The sequence below is a fragment of the Marmota marmota genome, unplaced genomic scaffold (assembly GCF_001458135.2).
Source record: "Marmota marmota marmota unplaced genomic scaffold, marMar, whole genome shotgun sequence".
NCBI classification, from domain to species: domain Eukaryota; kingdom Metazoa; phylum Chordata; class Mammalia; order Rodentia; family Sciuridae; genus Marmota; species Marmota marmota.
The window spans coordinates 15665772-15685982 of NW_026000196.1; the positions used below are offsets into that span (position 1 = coordinate 15665772).

General features: G+C 38.0%; 1 long non-coding RNA gene across 1 annotated transcript; it reads right to left on the minus strand.

Annotated features, from left to right (window-relative positions):
- Positions 1–7102: 7102 nt before the first annotated feature.
- LOC125612526 lies at positions 7103–19639 on the minus strand. Its single transcript, XR_007342951.1, has 3 exons — positions 19626–19639; positions 19557–19558; positions 7103–7240 (listed from the first exon to the last, which is right to left on the minus strand). It is a non-coding gene; the product is annotated as an uncharacterized LOC125612526 (long non-coding RNA).
- Between the last annotated feature and the right edge of the window lie 572 nt (positions 19640–20211).

Sequence of the window (20211 nt, forward strand, 5' to 3'; positions counted from 1 at the left end):
TGTCGCCGCTGGTGTTAAGGGGAGGTGGGGATCTGGAATCCCCTCTGCTTCCCTACAGACACGCCCCCGGTGGTTTCCTGGCTGCTTGTATCTGGAGGGGGTGGGAGTCACACACCTGCTAACGTGGATTCCGCTGGGAAGGAATTCTGTCGGTGGAACTTTGGTGATGTCACCTCTCTGCTATGGCGGGCCCCAGGCTCCTTGCCGGAGTGTCCCAAGGGAGGGGTGGGACTGGTCTGTCTCTGGTTGGTTTCAGCTCCCGGTTCGATATTTCATGAAGGCTTGGCGAGAGTCCTCTTCCTAGAGTCCCTGCACCGCTCCTGCTGCGCTGCGCCTCAGAGGCTATCCGCCCTGACGCGGGGGCCGGTGCAGGCAGCCGACAGTCACCGAGTCGCGCGGGCAGTGGCTGGCGGGTCTGGACCTCTGCACTGCGTGGCGGAGATTCACTCGTCTAGCGCAAACTGTCACCTCCAAAAATCCTACCGATTCCCGGCCGGTCTCTCTTTAGTGGAATTTTGCTAGGAGTTTCTCAGCAGGTCGAATCTAAGTGTATCCATTCGTCTCTCTGACCCCGTTGTTGAGGAGGTACTGAAAGCGCTGCCTCCCCTCTCGCCGCCATGTTGGATCCCCTCTCTGGCATTCTCAATGTTAGGTCAGTAGCATTTTTCTTTTTCTTTTTTTATTTTGTTACAGTGGTCCCTTCACCTTCGGAATATAGCCTTCAGTTCTCTAATGTTTTTTTCTCTGCTTCTCCCCTCTCCGCTTCCCTAACCTTGTTTTTGTATTGAGTCCTAATGTGTCCCCTGGAACTCTCAGCCAGTGCTTTTAGGTACCTACAAGATAAGCCAAACCTTCTCCCTTCCATTTGACAAACAGAACTTCAGCTTGTGCTCACTTCCTCCTCCAGAAGACTCTCTCTGCTCCAGTATCTCTCTCCTTCTGTTTCTTGTCTGGATCTGCCCCAACTGGATAAACTCTGTCACAAGATGTCTTTGGACAATGGTTAGCATCCCATAGCTAGTATACCTCCCAAATCACCACCAACTCTTTGGAGAAAAATGTGGCAATTGTCACTAAAATTCCCAATGCACGCACCCTTTGATTCAAAATGTACATTCCTAATGTACATTCCCATGTGCTTCAAAGGCACATGAAAAAGAATGTTCAAGTTATAGCATTTTCAAAGGTAAATGTTTGGAATGTTCATAAGTGTCCATTTTGCAGGGACAGATTCATATACAATGGTACATTCCCAGAATAGAATGCCAGGTCACTGCAAGAAAAAATGAAGTGACCCTCAACATGCTGAAGTGGGACAGACAGCAAGGCAAGTCATCACATGTAAAATCCAAAGTTCAGAACAATGTGCCTTGTTTTACTCCCCAGGGTAAGAAGAGAGATGGAGCAGGTGGGAGAGGGAGAGAGAGGTGGGCATACTAAGGAGGGGGAGAAAGGATTCCTTTTTTCTAGTCTTTCATCCTCATTTGCAGCCACTTCACCATCAGAAAAAAAACATTAGAAATAGCTATTTGGTTGTGCTTTGAAAACTGTAACTCTCCAGGGTCCAATAAGGAGTTGTTATTCTTTCCATTATTTAAATTTAATCTGATTAGCTAAGTAACTCAGATAAATCCACTTAAGGAGTAGAGTGGAAGCAGGTAAAAGGAAAGATGCAACTTTATTCAAGTAAATATAGTACTAGTCTAGGAAAAGATGACCTCCTTATATTAAAGTTTCAATCCTTGCCATGAATTAACCTGCCAAAGATAATTAAAGATTGCAACTGATTGACTTAGAGGCAGCCACCAATGCACGGCAAAACAAAATTTATAATCAATTGACTCACAAGTATCTTTCCCAGATGGCTGAAAGAAGGAAAACTACTAATTTTCACTAATATTAGTTTTTAGTAAAGTCTTTAAGAGTTAGGAGTATATTTTGCTTATTGTCATTGTTTGTGGTTATATAACATTGGTTCGAAATGTAGATTCCCTGACACTAACACACCATTGAAAATGGCCCATCGCTTAACCTTTGAATGGTTTCCTTACAGCAGCAACCATAATGACAAAAACCTACTTCTCTGCCAAGGAAATATCCAATCCATCCAAGGATGGTTTCACCTTTCTCAGAAGGTGATCTATTAATATTAATGAGTATACTGAGTAAATTTATTAAAGACATTTTCAAAATTGGGCCACCAAATATCTTTGTGTATGTGAGAAAAAAAAATTATAACAAATCCCAACCACTAGAAAAATCTGTAGTAATTCCTTTTGGGGAAAGACCTGTTGTCAACAAGGCACATCTGTCACCATCAATACTCACTAAAGAGACCTCAAAGGTATTTGGAGGTGAAGACAGTGTATGACATACATTGAGCTTATTGAATTTTGATCCTAACACATTTGGGAAACTCTGAGTAACAAAAAAGTGAGGTAGGGAAAAGACATTGGCCAAGGTTAAGTGATGAGATGGAAATCCATGAGGTGAACAGCACTGTTCTTTTTCATTTTGTATTTTACTATCACTCACACACATACCTCCTCCACCACCACCATTTATTGAGAAGCTGGTTCAATCTAGCTTCCACAATCTGAAGCATCCTGGTTTTTCTCTGTCCTTTCCAGGCTTCTTCTTTGTCTCCACGTAGCTAGCTAATTATCCCACTTTTGTAGTTTGGGGGTTATAAAATGATGGGATTCTTTTGATATTCAAATTAAATAAGCCCTGGATCCTGCAACCTAGCAGGAGGACACTCTCTCCTCTCCCCAGAATCTCCTTCTTGTGTTAAATCCCAGAAATCCAGGAGTGTTTGGATTGGCAAGGTCCATCTTAGCTTGCCATCCACAAAAGAGAGAAATTGTCATATCCAGGAGTCTCATTCCCTCACACTGTGAGAGGTAGAATCAGGGTAGATAAAGACATCCCTCTTCCCCAGGAATAGTCTTGATTATGATTTGCTCTACTCTGTACAGTGCTGGAATTATGAAAGTGTTGGTGCACACACAGGAATGTGCACAAACACATGTGCATTCACATGCACACACATACACACACAGAGATTTCCCTGCAGCGTGTCCTTAATACCTGCTTGTTTAGTCATAAGGAGGTTTACACTCTGAGATCCCTTTCTTTCCCCATCTTTGTTTTATGACCTTAAGCCACACTCTTCCCAATCTAGATCTCAACACCCCAAAGTCTTGGGAAAATCCACTCACTTACAAATAAAAATGGAATTCAATATTGAGTTCCTACTGAATCCACCAATCTTAAATTCCATGGGCCCAGATTCGATGACTTGTAGATGCACCTGGGCTGATCACATTGTTGTCATTTCAAGAGGAGACAAATGCAACTAATCTGTATGCAACAAACAACTTTTTTCCTGTTAGAATTCAGTTTCACTAAAAATTTTTTTGCAAAGTTAAAATATAAATTAATTTGTCAGACAATATGGATTTCCAAAACCCCAATATTGGTTAACTATCCATCGTTTTTCCTCAATAATAATAATTTATTCTTTCAGCCATGCTCTTAAACTTATGTATTTCTTGAAAGATACCTTACCTATGCTGAGGGTTTGGGATGGAGGGAAAGCATGACATGGCTGTAGACTTTCTCAAGCTCACAGTTTGATGGTGAGGACAAAACTCTCCCAGAAATAGAATGAATATTGAAAACATGTTACTTATGCATAAGCTGAGACTCCGTAAGTCTTTGTTCTCCACCAGGGAATGAGAATGATGTTTATTTTCCTGTTTAATGACATCTTTATCCCTCATGCCTAGCACATCGAGGCACCAGCTTGGCCCTGACATTCACACCCATGATGAAACACCTTCTTCCACTGAGTCAGCCACCAGTGTGCCAGCAAGAATGCAATGGGAATAAAATATTGACCTGAATCTTCTATTTTGATTCATACATTAATGTGGGAGAACTGTGATTGAACAATCACACATTTCATCTACAGAAAGCCTCACAATTGTAAAAAATTAGCTTCAATTTTAAGCTTCAGTTTCAAATTTAACTGGAACCCAGCCCACTCCCAGGTGCTTTAGCTGATTTAAAGACTGGATTTAAAATATATATATATATATATATATATATATATATATATATATATATATAAAATTAAAACTTCTCTAATATTTCTTCAGAGTCTGCTTAGGTCATCTGATGATCCAGCTACTGGAAAGAACTTATTTAACTCACAGGCTTTGAAAATCAGCCAACAACACCATCTTATGTATTCATTTGTCTCTGGAAAAACATTGTGCCAGCAGTCTGAGGGTTAAGCAGTATTCCTGTCATGTTTGCCCTGAACTTGTCCAGTTAAATTGCAACAGCATGGGTCTCCATAATTATCTAATTGTTAGTGTTGTGCCTTTACGTAATTTATGATGTAGCATTAAAGTCTGACCCTGGGTTTGAAATGAAGTGCAGTACTGCTGACATCCAAGCTCAAATTAGTAGGTAAGCACCCAATTAACGATTATGCTTCTGAGCTTTCATTTCCATCTGACCACACTGCTATGCTAATCAGTTTTCTAAGCCTTTCACCTTCCCCATAACTAACAAGCATTTCTCCTGCTTTTTATGTCTATGGATGCCCTGCATCTTCATAAAAATCTCTCCAAGACTGCTGTCTTTATGATTGATGCCAAAAATGGCTGTCCACAAGTCAGTTGGTCAGCTCTGTTACGCTTTGCTGGCAAAGCCAAAGGCCAGCTTGATAGGTTTCCATTTCCCTCTTCTAAAAAGAAATCATCTCTGCAGGATACTTAAATTCTGTTGATGGCTTTCATTGGCTGTGGAATCTCTCAAAATGAAGGAGGGAGCCTTTTGGATGTGTAGATCAAGGAGTCAGTGTGTACTCACAGGCAGGAGAACTTGCCAAAATCCCCACCATCTATCTGACAACTTGAGAAAGAAGAAAGAAAGCAACACTAGGAGAGAAAAAAATCATACACATTACTCCCTTTTTCAACTTCACACCTACTTCTTTCTTCTCTCCCATATCCTAGACAGCTCTTCAAATCCTCTTCACCCATCTGTACTTCCATCTAAACAGCATCAGCTGAGTGTAAAATATTAGAACATTTTTGGAGAGCTGGGATGCTTTGTCCTCAGTACCAATACAAGGAAGACTCGAAATGTTTGTGAATGCTCAAATGAGCACCTTCATGGGGAAATTACTTGATAATTACCACACATTGGGACTGTTGCTGTGCTTAGACCACATCCCTCCTCTTCCCAGCCCTTATTTTTTTTAGAACCTACATCATTTACATTTGGGTTTCTAGATAGCTGAGAGTCAGATAAGAGCTGCATCATTTTTACATTCCCTACCAAAGAAACAAAATGAGAATTGAATCTAGAATCCCACCCCATCCCCACCACTGCTATTTTTATAACCTATACCTTAGTAGTTCCTGAGGCTTGCCTTCGGCTCCATATTCACAAATTGGACCTCCCTGTCCAATTCAAGCTTGTTCTAAACACAATGTCTTCAAGAACCTGACTCAACACTGGTAGCTTTCAAACTCCAGTACCAAAAGCTAATTGGGAGATTTGTGAAGATTTATTTCTAAACAAACTTACTCATTACTCCAATATAAAGACCTTATTATTTAAAAATGAATCAAAGTACATATCTTCTAGTGAGAGTGGGGCTTAAATCATCCACCATTAGAGTGCCATCTGAAGACATGCTTGGCACACGTGGTTTGAAAAACAGTGTACAAAGAGAAACTGGAAAAACAAGGATCCAGTGAAAGTAGAGCTTTTATTTGTTTAGAGTTTCCTTTCTTCTTTAGTTGTCCAATGTGGCTTTGCATTCATTGAGCATAAACTTTATTTTCATTAATCTTTTAAGATAAGCAGAAAGGGAAGGTATCCTGGTTCCCATTTTGTGGGCTCCCCAGGACACATTGCTGGCTAAGTTGGAAAGCTCAAATAAGAACTTGATTCCCTGATTCTCAGCCATTTCTCCTTCCATAAAACCATATGTCTTACTTTAAATGTTTCATATCACATATATGTCTCATAATCTCAGAAAAGACACTTGATCGGTACTTTTGGTGGTGACAGGAATCATCACTGTAAGAGCAAGAAAAATTGAGCTAAATTTGGTTCAAAAAGAATACCCTAAAACACAATATTTGAGAAGTATATTGTAAAACCAACTCATTGTGCAATGTCTCAATTTTGTGGACTTTCAGTCAACTTAATTTTCTATTGTGTAAATTAATAAGAAGAGCCTCTCATCAAGCCCAAATGATATAAGAGTAAAGAGACTACATTAGCATATCATCGTCTTTGATAAGTATTTGAATAGAATTGTTTATGTCATGCAGATATTTAAATATGAAAACTAAACAAATAAATCAAAGTCCTTATACACTTGGTGATAAAGGGATGTAGAGAGTAGAGGAACTAGGAAAAACAATTGCATGGTAATAACAGCTGTCTAGGGCTTTTACTAAAAATGCAAGGTAGCAATATATACTGGAGAACCACAAAACCTCTTATGAAGTAGCAAATTTACTTCCCCAGGATCTAGAAAATGTAAGGGGTTATCAGGGAGCCCCTGGCAAAAGCAGAAGTATAAAAGGCAGCGCTGAGTGAATTCATAGTGGAAATTGACAATAGAAAGTCTAGCATCTCACAACCTCTATTTAGGTTGTATAAATGTACAACCTAAAACTTTAAGGGAAAGTTTGTTTACATTATCTGCTCAAAATATATTTGTGGAATTATCTGGCAAACTGAAATTCCCCAATAATCATTATTATGAAGTCAGGAAATTTTGAACTAGAAAGATTTAGGCCCATACCCCAACTGCTTGTGTACTAACTAAACCAAATAAATTTTTTGTCATCTCCAAGGCTCCATATGATTGCCCAGAAGGTGGGAATAACACTCATTTCATTGTAGAATTTGAGGATTAAAGGAAATAATGTAGATAATGTGCATGAAACATAGGGTACATAACAAATACTTAACAAATGTTCCTTTGACTTATAAGATCTCTGATGCAATGATAAGTGGTCCTCACACAATTTCAAAATACTTATTAAAAATAATATGAGAGGAATGCCATTGAGATTTTGAATGGAATTGCCTTAAATCTATGTAGTACTTTTGGAAGTATGGTCATTTTGACAATATTAATTCTGCCTATCCAAGAACAAGGGAGATCTTTCCATCTTCTAAGGTCTTCTTTAATTTCTTTCTTTAGCATTTAGTAGCTTCATTGTAGAGGTCTTTAATTTTTTTGTTAGGTTGAGTCCCAAGTTTTGGTTTTGTTTGTTTGTTTGTTTTTTGTTTGGGGGTTTTTTTTTTTTTTGAGGCTACTGTAAATGGGGTAGTTTTCCTCATTTCCCTTTCAGAGGATTTGTCATTGATATACAGAAATGCCTTTGATTTATTGTTGATTTTGTATCCTGCTACTTTGCTGAATTCATTTACTAGTTCTAGAAGTTTTCTGTTGGATTTTTTTGGGTTTTCTAGGTATAGAATCATATCATCAGCAAACAGTGCTACTTTGAGTTCTTCTTTTCCTATCAGTATCCCTTTAATTTCTTTCATCTAACTAATTGCAAGAACTATGTTAAATAGAAGTGGTGAAAGAGGGCATCCCTGTCTTGTTCCAGTTTTTAGAGAGAATGTTTTTAATTTTTCTCCACTTAGAATGATGTTGGCCTAGAGCTTAGCATAAATAGCTTTTACTATGTTGAGATATACTCCTGTTATCCCTAGTGTTTTCTAGTGTTTTGAACATAAAGGGGTGCTGTATTTTTCCAAATGCTTTTTCTGCATCTATTGAGATGATCGTATGATTCTTATCTTTAAGTCTATTGATGTGATGAATTACATTTATTGCTTTTTGTATGTTGAATGCTAACTGAAGTCAGTCAATTCCAAAAAACCAAATGCCAAATGTTTTCTGATATAAGGAGGCTGATTCATAGAGGGGTTGGGAGGGGGAGCATGGGAGGATTAGATGAACTCTAGATAGGGCAAAGGGGCATGAGAAAAAGGGAGGGGACAGGGGGTTAAAAAAGATTGTGGAATGAAATGGATATCATTACCCTAAGTACATGTATGAAGACATGAATGGTGTGAATATACTCTGTATACAACCAAAGCTATGAAAAATTGTGCTCTATATGTATAATATGAATTGCAATGCATTCTACTGTCATATATAACAAGTTAGAATTAAAAAATTAATAATTTGAGAAAACACAAATAAATGGAAAGATACTCTATATCCAAAGATCAGAAGAATTAAGATTGTTAAAAAGTCAGTACTGCCCAAATCAGCCTATAAATCAATGCAATCCTTGTCAAAATTCTAGTAAGAAAGAAATCTTCAAATTCCTATGGAACCACAGAAGATCCTGGACAGCCAAAGCAATCTTAAGCTAAAAGAAAAAACTGGAGGCATCATACCCCCTGACTTCAGAATACACTATCAAGTTCTTCAACAGATTAATGGATAAAGAAATGTGGTATAAATACACAATGGAGTAACACTCAATAATGGAGTATTACTGAGTTATAAAGAATGAAGTTATGGTATTTGCTGTTAAATGCAGGAAATCAGAGAGTATCAGGCTTAGTGAAATAAACCAGATTTAGAAAGACAAAGGCTAAATGTTTTCTCTTATATGTAGAAACTAATCCAAAATAAGGGGGTGTGAGGCAAGGGGAGATTTCATCAAAATAGAAGAAATATTGGTGGACTAGATGAAGGGGACTGAGGGGGAGAGAGGAGGGACAGGAAAAGGAAAAGAGAATAACAGCAGAATGAATCTGAATATGACCTAAACTTCCTATGTGCATATATGAATATACCACCATGAATCCCAACATCATGTTCATCCACAAGACACTGACTAAAAAAAAAAGTAAATAGCAAAAAGATCAGTATAGATAAATGGAAGGGAATAAGAGGTAGGAAAGGAAATTACTAGGGACTGAATTAGAGCAAATTATATTCCACATTTTTATAATTCTGTCAAAATGAATCCTAATGTTATATGACTATAAAAGAACCAATAAATAAATATATATTATATTATTAATCATATATATATATATATGTGTGTGTGTGTGTGTGTGTGTATTTGTAACTGTGTGTGTGTGTGTGTGTATCACACCAAGCTATAGTAATCAAAACAGCATGGTACTGGCATAAAATAGGAACAATAAACCAGTTAAACAGAATAGGGATCCAAGAAGTAAAAGCATGAATTTATAGGTAATTGATTTTTTACAAAGGTACAAAGAATACACAATGGGAAAAGAGCAATCTATTCAATAAGTGGTGAGGTGGTGTCCAAACAACTCAATATCCACATGCAGAAAGATGAAATGATATCCTTACCTCACAGCACACACAGCCTCAAAAAATTAAAAGTAGAACTTCCACATGATCTAGCAATCCCACCACTGGGTATAAATCCAAAGGAAATGAAATCAGCATGTCAAAAAGATATCTGTAGGATGGTGGGATTCGTGTATATCCACAAGAATGTGAACCTAACAAGAATAATATATATTCCATGTTTATTTGATTATATCAAAATGGATTTTATCCATTATATCAAAATGGATTCTACTGCCATGTTTAACTAAAAATAACCAATAAATAAATAAGAAAAAACAACCATTTAAAACAAAAAAGGGTATCTAAACCTCATGTTCATTATAGTATTATTCACAATAGCTAAGATATAAATCCACTTGAGAGTCTCTCAATGTATAAATGGATAATGAAAATGTGATATAGAAACAATGAAATACTATTCAGTCCTTAAATAGGAAATCTTGATATTTTCAACAATACAGATGACATGGAGAAGTTATATTAGATGAAATAAGCCAGGCACAGAAAGACAAATCTAAAGACATTGAACTCATGAAAGTAGAGGGCTACTCAGTGATTGGGGTATGGGAGATTGGGGAACTACATCAAAGTACACAAAATATCAAATAGAATGAATAAATTCAGGAAATCTATTGTATAACATGATGACTAAGGGGAGCAACAAGGTACTATATTTGGAAAATAATTAAGAGGGCAGATAATAATTGTTCTTGCTACAAAAATGGCAAGAATATAAGGTAATAGATTATTAACTCAATTGAACCATTTCACAATATTTTAAACTATGCTGTATGCAATAAATACGTATAATATTTACTTATTAATTAAAATTGAAACAAAAATAATTTCAGGTCTTTCACTCCTGAGTTTTCAACCTAGTATTTGTAGGTAATTTTTCATAAAATTATAAAAGTAAACTTGTTTTTCTTGATTAAAAAAGGATTCAGGGGACTGGGGTTGTGGCTCAACAGTAGAGCACTTGCCTAGCACTCACGAGGCACTGGGTTTAATCCTTAGCACCATATAAAAATAAAATAAAGGTTATTATATCTATCTACATCTAAAACAAATATTTTTTAAAAAGTTTTTAGCCCACTAATTCTTGAAAGCATAGAAAAGAAAAAATGAAAGATGAATCCCCCCAACTTTCAACTGTGATGGGAATAAAGGGACAGTAATTGTATTTATTTCCAGGAAATACGTCAAAGGCAGCAACAGGAGAGGCAAAACAAGAATGTATTCCACTTCTGCAGAGTAATTTTAATGGGATCTTTCCATTTCTCCAACCTTTATCTATGTAAGTGGTATGACTTAGATTTTACTAGATCCTGAAACTAAAGGAAAGCAAGCACTTATGAGAATAGACTCCCAACAATAATAGCAATGATAGTCCCAGATGTCCACCCACCATGTATCTCCACAGAATAAGCATATCAGTCTCAGATTTGATCCAAAAAGTAGAACCACTCTGAGCGCTTTAGAATAAGAGATGTGTTTCTGAGATTAGATCTGGATGGGGAAGGAAAATCAAGGTGAAGCCAATGCTGCTGCAACTGACCTCATGCCTGCAGTCACCATTATCAGATCACCTGGCTGGGAAGTGGGGAAGGAAAGCTGGATATGAGGTAAGGGAGAGCAGTGGTGAAATAGATGCCACCAACATAAGCTGGAATCTACAACTACAGCCTGAACCCCACACCTGTCTCTGGCCACTAACCTAAAACACATGGGTGACATGAAAAAGCTGACACGTCTGCCCTAGAGCTGAACACCCATGGGAGTCCCACTTGCTGTGGATGGGGGATGCTGACTCTGCCAACAAGGTGAACCAGCCCATCAGGCGATCAGGGACAGCTGGCCTGGGGCTGTCACAGTGACTAGTGCCTCCCACAAACCCAATCTCAGGAACATAAAATTGGCTGCTGCTTTATTTTGGCCTTCGAAATCTTGCACAAGATTTTTTTTTTTTTTTTTGTAACCAGCCCTTACCTAGAATGAGAGAGGGGAGAGAATTCTTGGAAAGGTAGTGGTACAAAACCACAACAGAGTGGAAAAAAACAAAAAACAGAATTCAGTGATGAAATACCCTTCACTAGTATGCAGCCAGCTGACCCTAGGCAGGTTCCTTCATTTCTCTTCATCTACACTCTCTTGATCTTCAATGTCCTTTACTCCTCCCTCCTGTTGACCCACATTCAGTTAACCTGTCAGCATATGAAATCTGGATGGGTTCCTTATTTCTGTGGTCAAAAGCACAGTTCAAACAAATGACTTCCGGTACTCATGATTTCTCATTGTCCCTCTCCTCCAGCTCATGAATTACCAAGGAAAGGATACCCTAATGGAGAGGGTAATTTAATCTGGATTGCTCTTTAATTCCTGGACATCTCTGGAATGCCTGGCTGTCAAAAGAAAGTGTGTGTGTTTTTTTTTTTTTTTTAGCTGCTTGGTCAATCAGGCTTTCATTAATCTACACTGTTTTAATATCCATTAGTGAGCATTAACCTAAAAGGATGGATTTGGGGCAGAGATCCCATTCCTCTTGTCTTTTCTAATTTCCTATCATTAGAGGGAGATTACTTGTTTTCCCCTATGAAGCTCCAAAATGGATAAAATGAGCCAAATAGTTTTGTCTTTCCAATTTCATTGATAGACTGCTATTTGTGCCAACCCAGTGGAATTTGACAATTCTTCCTGGTTTCCTCTAAGATTCTTCCTGAAATGTGTACAGCATAAATTTAACCTCTTCTCTTAACAAGATCATGAATTCCACCCTTCAGCACTGACCAACACCATGCTGCATTTTGAGATACATTCTCCTTCTTTATGGCATGTTTAATTTGCATTTCATCTGTATCTTAGCCAAGGCAGTCTGGAACCTTGCAATCTCTGAAAAGATTTCATTCTTGATCCATTTTTCTATGTTGAAGATTAGTTTGGGGGTAGAAAACATATGCAGAAAATGTAGTCTCTGTTATGATTTGGAGGTGAAAGTCCTCTACCCAATATGGTTAAATATACCTCACCCAAGAGACTTCTATTCCATTTATTCAGTATTGAAATCATTATCTAAGAACCCAAGAGATTTACTTCTTAACTATGACAGAGTTCTCCAAATTTGCCTCTCCAGAGGTGATTTCATTTGGCCTTAAAGAGGCACCAGCACAGGGTATTCCAAACCTTATATTCAGCCTCTGTGCAAATTACAACTCACTTTCTGCTTTACCTCAGAATGCAACTCTGAATAAGGTATTGCACAGAGAAGTTCTAATTCCTCCTGAAGTTCTAAGTTTAAATTTAAAAAAAAAAAACTTGGGGAACAAAAAGGCAGTGTTGATGAGTAATGTGGGGTGAAAAGGTTAAAACTAAAGACCAGGGTTCTCATTCATGGATAGAGGTGCTATTCACCCCTAACCAGTGGTGCCTAACCAAGTGGAAAAATGAAATTCAGAGTCTCAAATTTACAGAATTTCTGATTTTTTTTAAAGAATCCAGAAATCTACAATTTTATGTGAAACCTATTAAATACAAAAATAAACTTGAAATATGTTAAACTGTGTTCAAGTCAGTAAAACCTCAGAAGCTGACCCACAGGCTCCTAGTTCTGCAATTTCATTGTCATGACCTTGGCAGAAAAACTGAGACCCTGCAAATGACTTGTCATCTGAATTGCAAGTTCAGCCATGTCTCGTATTTTTAAGGAAACAACTTCCTTAACAAGACTCCTAAAGTGCAAGATGTAAAATCAAAAATCAATAAATGGGATGGTAACAAATTAAAAAATTTCTTCACAGCAAAGGTAACAATCAAGACCATGAAGAGAGAGCCTACAGAATGGGAGAAAATATTTTCTACCTACACCTCAGATAGGGTGTTAATTTCCAGGATATAAAAAGAACTCAAAAAGCTTAACACCAAAATAACAAATGACACAATTTACTTTAATTTAAATATACTAGAGAGAGGCAAAAGCAAGTAGAAACGAGAGGCACTCCCCTATATATGTACACATATAGTAAATAAGCCCATAAATATATATATACATATTTCCATTATAACAAATAAATAAATGCCAAGGGAAGTTTGTCAAGCCATGGTAAAATGACACTAGATGGAAACTTAGGACCATAAGAAAGAATGAGGAGCTGTGGAAATGATAAACATAGGCAAATACCAAAGACTTTTTTTTCCTGTTATTTCCTTTAAAAGATAATGAACTATTAAAGTGGGGTAGGGTATATTCCTACATGTGTATAAAATATATTCACAATATATAGAGAGGTGAAATTATATAATAATAGTAGAAAGAATGAGGAAGGAAGATAAATAAAATTATACCATTTCAAGTATCTTATATTTTAAGTAAATTGTAACAGTAATAATAATTAAATAAGTGTGAAAAGCTAATGATCTGTGTAATAAATAATCCCTTACACCAACAACTAAATAAGAAGAGGTATAGTTAAAACCCAAGAGAGGAATCAAAATAAAAGACTAAACAAATTTTTGATAACTAAAGAAAGCAAGAAAAGATGAAAAGGGAAGAAAAATAGATGTACAAGTAGAAAACAAACAGCAAAACATCACACTAATCCTGACCATATCAAAAATCACATTAAGTGGAAATAAACTAACAGTTCTGGCAATTGTCAGGCTCAGAATACGTTTTTAAAAATTAAATTAAGAAAGCAAGACCTCTCTATGTGCCATCTTCAAGAGAAGAGATAAATATAAAGATATGGGTTTAAAGTAAGAGGATGAAAAAAAATACCATAAAAATTCAGCATAAGAAAGCTGATGTGACTAAGTAGGAGACAAAATAAACTTTGAGGAAAAGAGTAGCACCAAGAGTTAAAAATGGGTATTCCAGAATGGTGAATGGGTACATTCTCGAGGAAGACAAAACAAGTCTAAATGGATATGAACACAGCAACACTGTCTCAAAACACATGAGGCAAAAACTGAAGAACTAAAGGAAGGCAGAAACAGATCCACACACTTAATTGCAGATTATAACAATAAAGATATTGCATTGGTCATGGTTTTCCAGAGAAATAGAAACAATAGGATATAAAGAGCTAAATGGAAATATTTATAGTGAGGGATTGGTTCACACAATTATGAAGAATGTAAAGTCCATGGTCTGTCATCTACAAGATGGAGGCCTGGGAAAGCCAATGGTGCAGGCCAAACTCGGACTGTGAACCAGGGGATTGACAGGATAAGTCCAAGTTTAAGTCCAAAGGCCCCCAAACCAGGAGCACCTATGTCCAAGAGTAGGAAAACATGCTTGTTCCAACTCAAGCATAGAGAATGATTTCATCCTGTCCTCAGCATTTTTCTTCCAGTTAGGCCCTCAATGGACTGGATAATAACTACCCATCAAGGTGAGGCAGATCTTCTTTACTTAATCTACCCATTCAAATGTTAATTTCTTCCAGAGACATCCTCACAAACGCACTCAGAAATGTTTACCTGCAATGTGGACATTCCTTAATCCAGTCAAGTTGACACATAAAATTAACCATCACAGATATGAATTATCTGAATATAACAGGCACAGCATCTCTCCATTCAGGAAAGACATTTTGTGCATTTAACAACAGGCAAAGAATGGATTCTAAGCAATCATATCATACATTGGCCAGAGTGCTGGAGAAAAGTTTTGAAATCCGTGGCCTTGCCAAGCATTATCGCTTTAGGAGCTGGATGATGGGGGACGGATGAGGTAGGCCACCTACTGGAGATGTAGGATAATGTACATTTACCACAAGGTATGAATGTATCTCATTATGTTAACTCTCATATGATTCCCCAGGTATAGCAACAGAAAAATTATCACTCTCTCCTTTAATAAGAAGACTGTCATGTCCAGCTTTATCAAGAAAGTATTATTAAAAAATGAAAGATAGATAGTATTGGATTAAACTGAAAGTTCCTTTAAAACAAGAGCTAGGATTGATTCATCCGTGTAGCTCTCACCAAGTTCAATAGTAAGCCTTTCCCATAGTAGAAATATTATAAAATTAGTTCAAAGAAAAAAAATAAACAACCCCCTTCTTTTTCCTTTGGTTCAGGAGGCACCCTTTGGCAATGTCTCCATCTACATTCAAAACGATGACACTGTTGCACTTGAATTCTTTCATCACAATGGTTAAAGCCAAAACTCAGAAAAACATATTGGGATACTGGCACCTTCTGTTGAGCAAGTTGTATATAAAATGCTGCTGAAATGCAGCATATGTTTTTGATAACTGTAAAACACATTATATTTAAGAACCAGGAAGGAATGTAAATGGTGAATATTAATGCACTTGAAGATTTATTGAAGTTACAAGTTCATATTGATGTAACTTAATTTTGTCCAAAACATGACAATCACCTTCAGGGTCTCTTCTGCAGAAGCTGCAAGGGTGAGAAGTCAATTTTTCTCTCAGTTCCCCATATCCCTGTCTCAAATCCAGCAGCTAAGATTAAGATACCAATACTTTGTTTTGAAAGGGGGGGGGCGTTAAAAAAAAGAGTGAGACCAAGATACAAGGAATACAAGGCACTGTATTACTGACTGGCCACTGATCCACTGTGAGCAATAGACATCCAGACTGATGCTTAGCTGATGTATTCACTTAACATGTGTGACTTCTCTGCAAGAGGAACAAGGAAAAAACACCCCACAAGGGGGACCCACAAGTGCAAAAAGGGAGGGATCTGCTTGGCCTCTACCCACCTCCCATTTCCATTGGTCAAATTCATTCTATGCAGAGTCAGTATTCCCACACTTCTGGGTACATCATCCTGCTCCTCTGCAATGCAGACTCCCTGCCCTTCAGGTGACATTTCATCCAAAGTTGGGAATGGAGAGGTGACAAATATGGGAGGGAAACTTACAGAGAAAGAGACAGAAGAGAAGTGTCAAGGCAATCTGGAAACATGCCCAAGCTTTAGCTCTGATACATCCTCGTGCCTGCCAGTCCCATGGTCCAGGGGAGATGCAGCCCCAGCAATGGCACAGTGTCATGAAGCTGTGAAACCCTGCAAACCTGATTCCCATGCAAGGCACTATAGCCCCTCAGTGCAGTTTGCAGGCTAGAATGTGGGTGGAGAGGGAAGAAAGGTTAGGGTTGTGGGTCAGGATGGGGTGTGAACAGAGGAAGAAGGAACATAATCTGGGGACATAATCTGGGGTCCTGGAAAGAGCTCAAATCTTATAATGAGATAAATTTCATCTCCATAACTTATTCGTTATGCAATTTTGAGTAAGTCACTTAACTTGTCTAAGTTCATTTTCCCCATCTTAAATGAGGCTAATAACAATTGGTTGAAACACAGCTTATGCCAATATAGCATTGGGCATACCATGGAATTCTAGTCACTCCATCAAACATTACTTCATGCATGCACCAGAGAATGCATATCAAAATCCAGCAGGCCTCATGCTGCTTAATAAATAACACTTGTTCTCAAGTCACTCCCCAATAAAGTAAAACCATGAAAACAAAGTCACCATAAGCCAAAGAGCCTGGCATTACCTGCAGACACTAAGAAAACATATACTTATGAGAATATGCAGATGTGTTCATAAATGCCTTGGGTACACCAAGCTAGTACCTGTGATATTCTCCTGTAACACACATCAGTTCCGAAGAGTTCCAAAACTCAGTTGGAGGACAAGTCTCCTTCTGTTTTCCATTTTGCAAGGACAAACCTGACAGAAATGTAGGAGCTGTGTAGATATTTAAGCAGCCCACACGACAGGGAAAGGCTTCAGCCCAGCCATGAAGAATAGACTTTACAACAACATCCACTATACAGATGGGCCCTCAAATTAGTACAGGAGCGGCGAGTCCTCAGGCCCAGAGGAGGAGAGAGGCGTCCAGGGCTCTGCCTCTGCCACCGGCCGTGATGCAGGGGCATCCATCACAGTAAGTACCACATGGAACACCACCTCTGATACCTCTTCATCGGGCCGCCAGCAAATGAGCCTCTAGATTAGGCCTGACACGGACATAACGCAAGCTGAGGTTTGCCGGGTGTAATTAATTGGAACTTCGCCAGCTTGACAAATTGGGATGATGAATCTATCTTGTATGAATAGGGAAAAATGCATAATCAGTCAAAGATTTAGTTAAGACAGTTTTCTCTGACTCCCTGCCATCGCTAAATCCATTAAGGCAAGGAAATGTCACTTGAAAAGAGGCAATGTCCTTCATAGGCTCAATTTATAACTTTTTGTTCTTGAATTTATGGGCGAAGTCAACTCAGATTTGCTGGACTTAAGGGGAGAAGAGGTTTCTCTTTCGAGTTTAGAACATAATTTGTCTCCCAAGTCCTTTAGTTCAGTTGGAAATATGTGCAAATTGACTTTGGGAGAATTTTATTATTATTAATTCTTTGAGGCATTTCAATATGAATTGGGGTGGGGGTAGCCAAATTGGCCTCTATGGAGGTGGTTTTATGCCAAATGAAAAAAGAACACAAAATCTTTCTCATCAGACTCTGTCCCTCACCTCCTGATCTTGAGGTCACCACTTATGGACTATCATAGATTCTATGGCAGGTGGGTCAGCCCTGCTTCCTTTTCTAATTGACAGGGAAGACAGTTTTAATTTGTTCTACATTCAAGTTGGAGCCACTTGCAAAGTGAAAAGTATCAATTAGGTGATTATCCAGCTAATTTGACAGATGATAAAAAATCAAACAAGATAAATCAGCCTTCTCATAAAAAAAAAATCTTTTGAATTATTGACCAGATTAATGAGCTAGTTATGCCCTGGGCAAGAATACATTGTTTCCAAGAAGAAGGGAGGGCGGCTTCACAAGTTTTCACTCCTGACCTGAAGGTATTAATTAATTCATGGTCCCTACATTGGTGGGATTTTTTTTTAATTTAATCTCTGTGTCAGAAATATTGCTTACCCTTTCTGCTGAATAAAAAAGTAATTCTGATTGGTTCTTTGTTGATTTGTTCTTATCCTTTGGAATACAAAAGCTATTTGCAGTTTTAACAACCAAAGTTTTGCAGACATTGATGGTAGTGGTCTCTACTTCAATCGACACTATTCCTCTTTACCTAACAGATCAATATGCCAAGATAATACTTAGATTAAAATGGCATTAATGCTAAGACCTCACACTTGGCCCCATAGACTGTTGGACGCAAACATGATATTGGCCTCTGAGGCAGAACTTTCTGGCACCCATCAATTCCCATCATCTCTACATATTATATATGTAGGTCTTTGCTAAAGTGCAAGCTTATGGAGGTAAGTAGCTTGGAACTCATTCAAGGAATAGTGTACTGAGGTGATTCAGTAAAGCATGAAGAAAAAGGGATCAAAGGAAACAGTGGCCCAGGCTGCACTTCAAGCAAAGTTGGGGCACAAGGGCAGTTACCAAGTTTCTAAGTCTGTCGCTTTTTTTACATCTCTGCACCACTAGAAATGTCCTATAAAAAAAAGATATCTGTGAAACTTGTTAAATACCACTTTGGAAATGGACTCTACCATCCTATAATTTGAATCACACCTTAACTTCAAGTGGCAAAATGCCTTTTCTGGATACTCATAAAAACTTTTAATGTTCAATGAAACTTAAAAAGTAAAAAGGAGAGGGGGAAATGTCGAAAGGTGCTTGATTTTCCTTTTGTGGGTCTTTTTTATAGCTTTTTCAAAGGCTATAGAGACAGCCACAGGCATACACACAGCTTTACGGGAGGGGGGTGCTGCAGGAGAGGAGTGGCCCCTCGGGAGACCACTGAAGTTACAATTAACAAAGGGTAGGATGTTTTGCTGCAGGCACCAGAATTTACACTTATGAAGATAATCACTAAGCAAATTGGAACAATTGTTAACTAAAATTTTACTTCCCCTTATTTAAAAAACTCTATTTTTAATATAATAGTGTTGCTAAAGAGTTGTAATCTTTTGATTCTTCTAACATTTCTTCCCTTAATCATCTTCCCAACCTTCATGGAATAGGAAACACACCCTCTGGAAATCTGCTTTACATTTTTAGTTAATGTATTATGATGCATTATCTCATTTAATCCTCCTGTCATCAGGTAGCAAAAAAATGATTTTTTGAGTGGGGTTCAGAGAGGTTAAAGTATATACCCAGCTTGTCATAGCTGTAGGCATGTAGTTGGGATCCAGACAGCTTTTCATATTACAAATGCCCTGATCTTTCCATTATCCTATAATATACTGCCTTCCCATAATTTTACTGTTTTATAGTTTTTAAACTTTGTGATAAAATTATGAAAATAGCTCTGTATGCCCAGCCCAGTGCTTGGCATTACCATAGCTAATCCACACAACAACCCTATCAAGCAGGTACTATTACTTCCCTGTTACAGATAGGGACACTGATGCTGAGACAAAGCAACATGGCAGAGATACTGAGCAAGCCCACCCAATGTCCATGTCTAGCTTCTTGCCACCAAGCTTAGGTAGCAGGTGGCAATGCATTTCCATATTATGTTCCCCATGATCTTTTCATCTCCCATATTTTCATCAAAAGCTATCTACAAGCATCACTCTTTCATCTTTTCTCAAACCAAGTGCAAAATCCACCTGAAGGCCAAGTGTTCCATTCCTCAACTGGCAGCCAAGGTTGTGGGATCAGCCATCAATCCCACAGGCTCAGAGTGGCTGTCACTTCTGTCCAGGTTTGATATATTCAGCGAACACTTAATGAGCATTCTCTGCATACCAAGCACATAGTAGGTCCTGGAGGTCCCAAGAGATTCAATCCCTCCCCTTAGTAGATTAACAGATAGTAAACACATCAACAATTAAATACCAGATTAA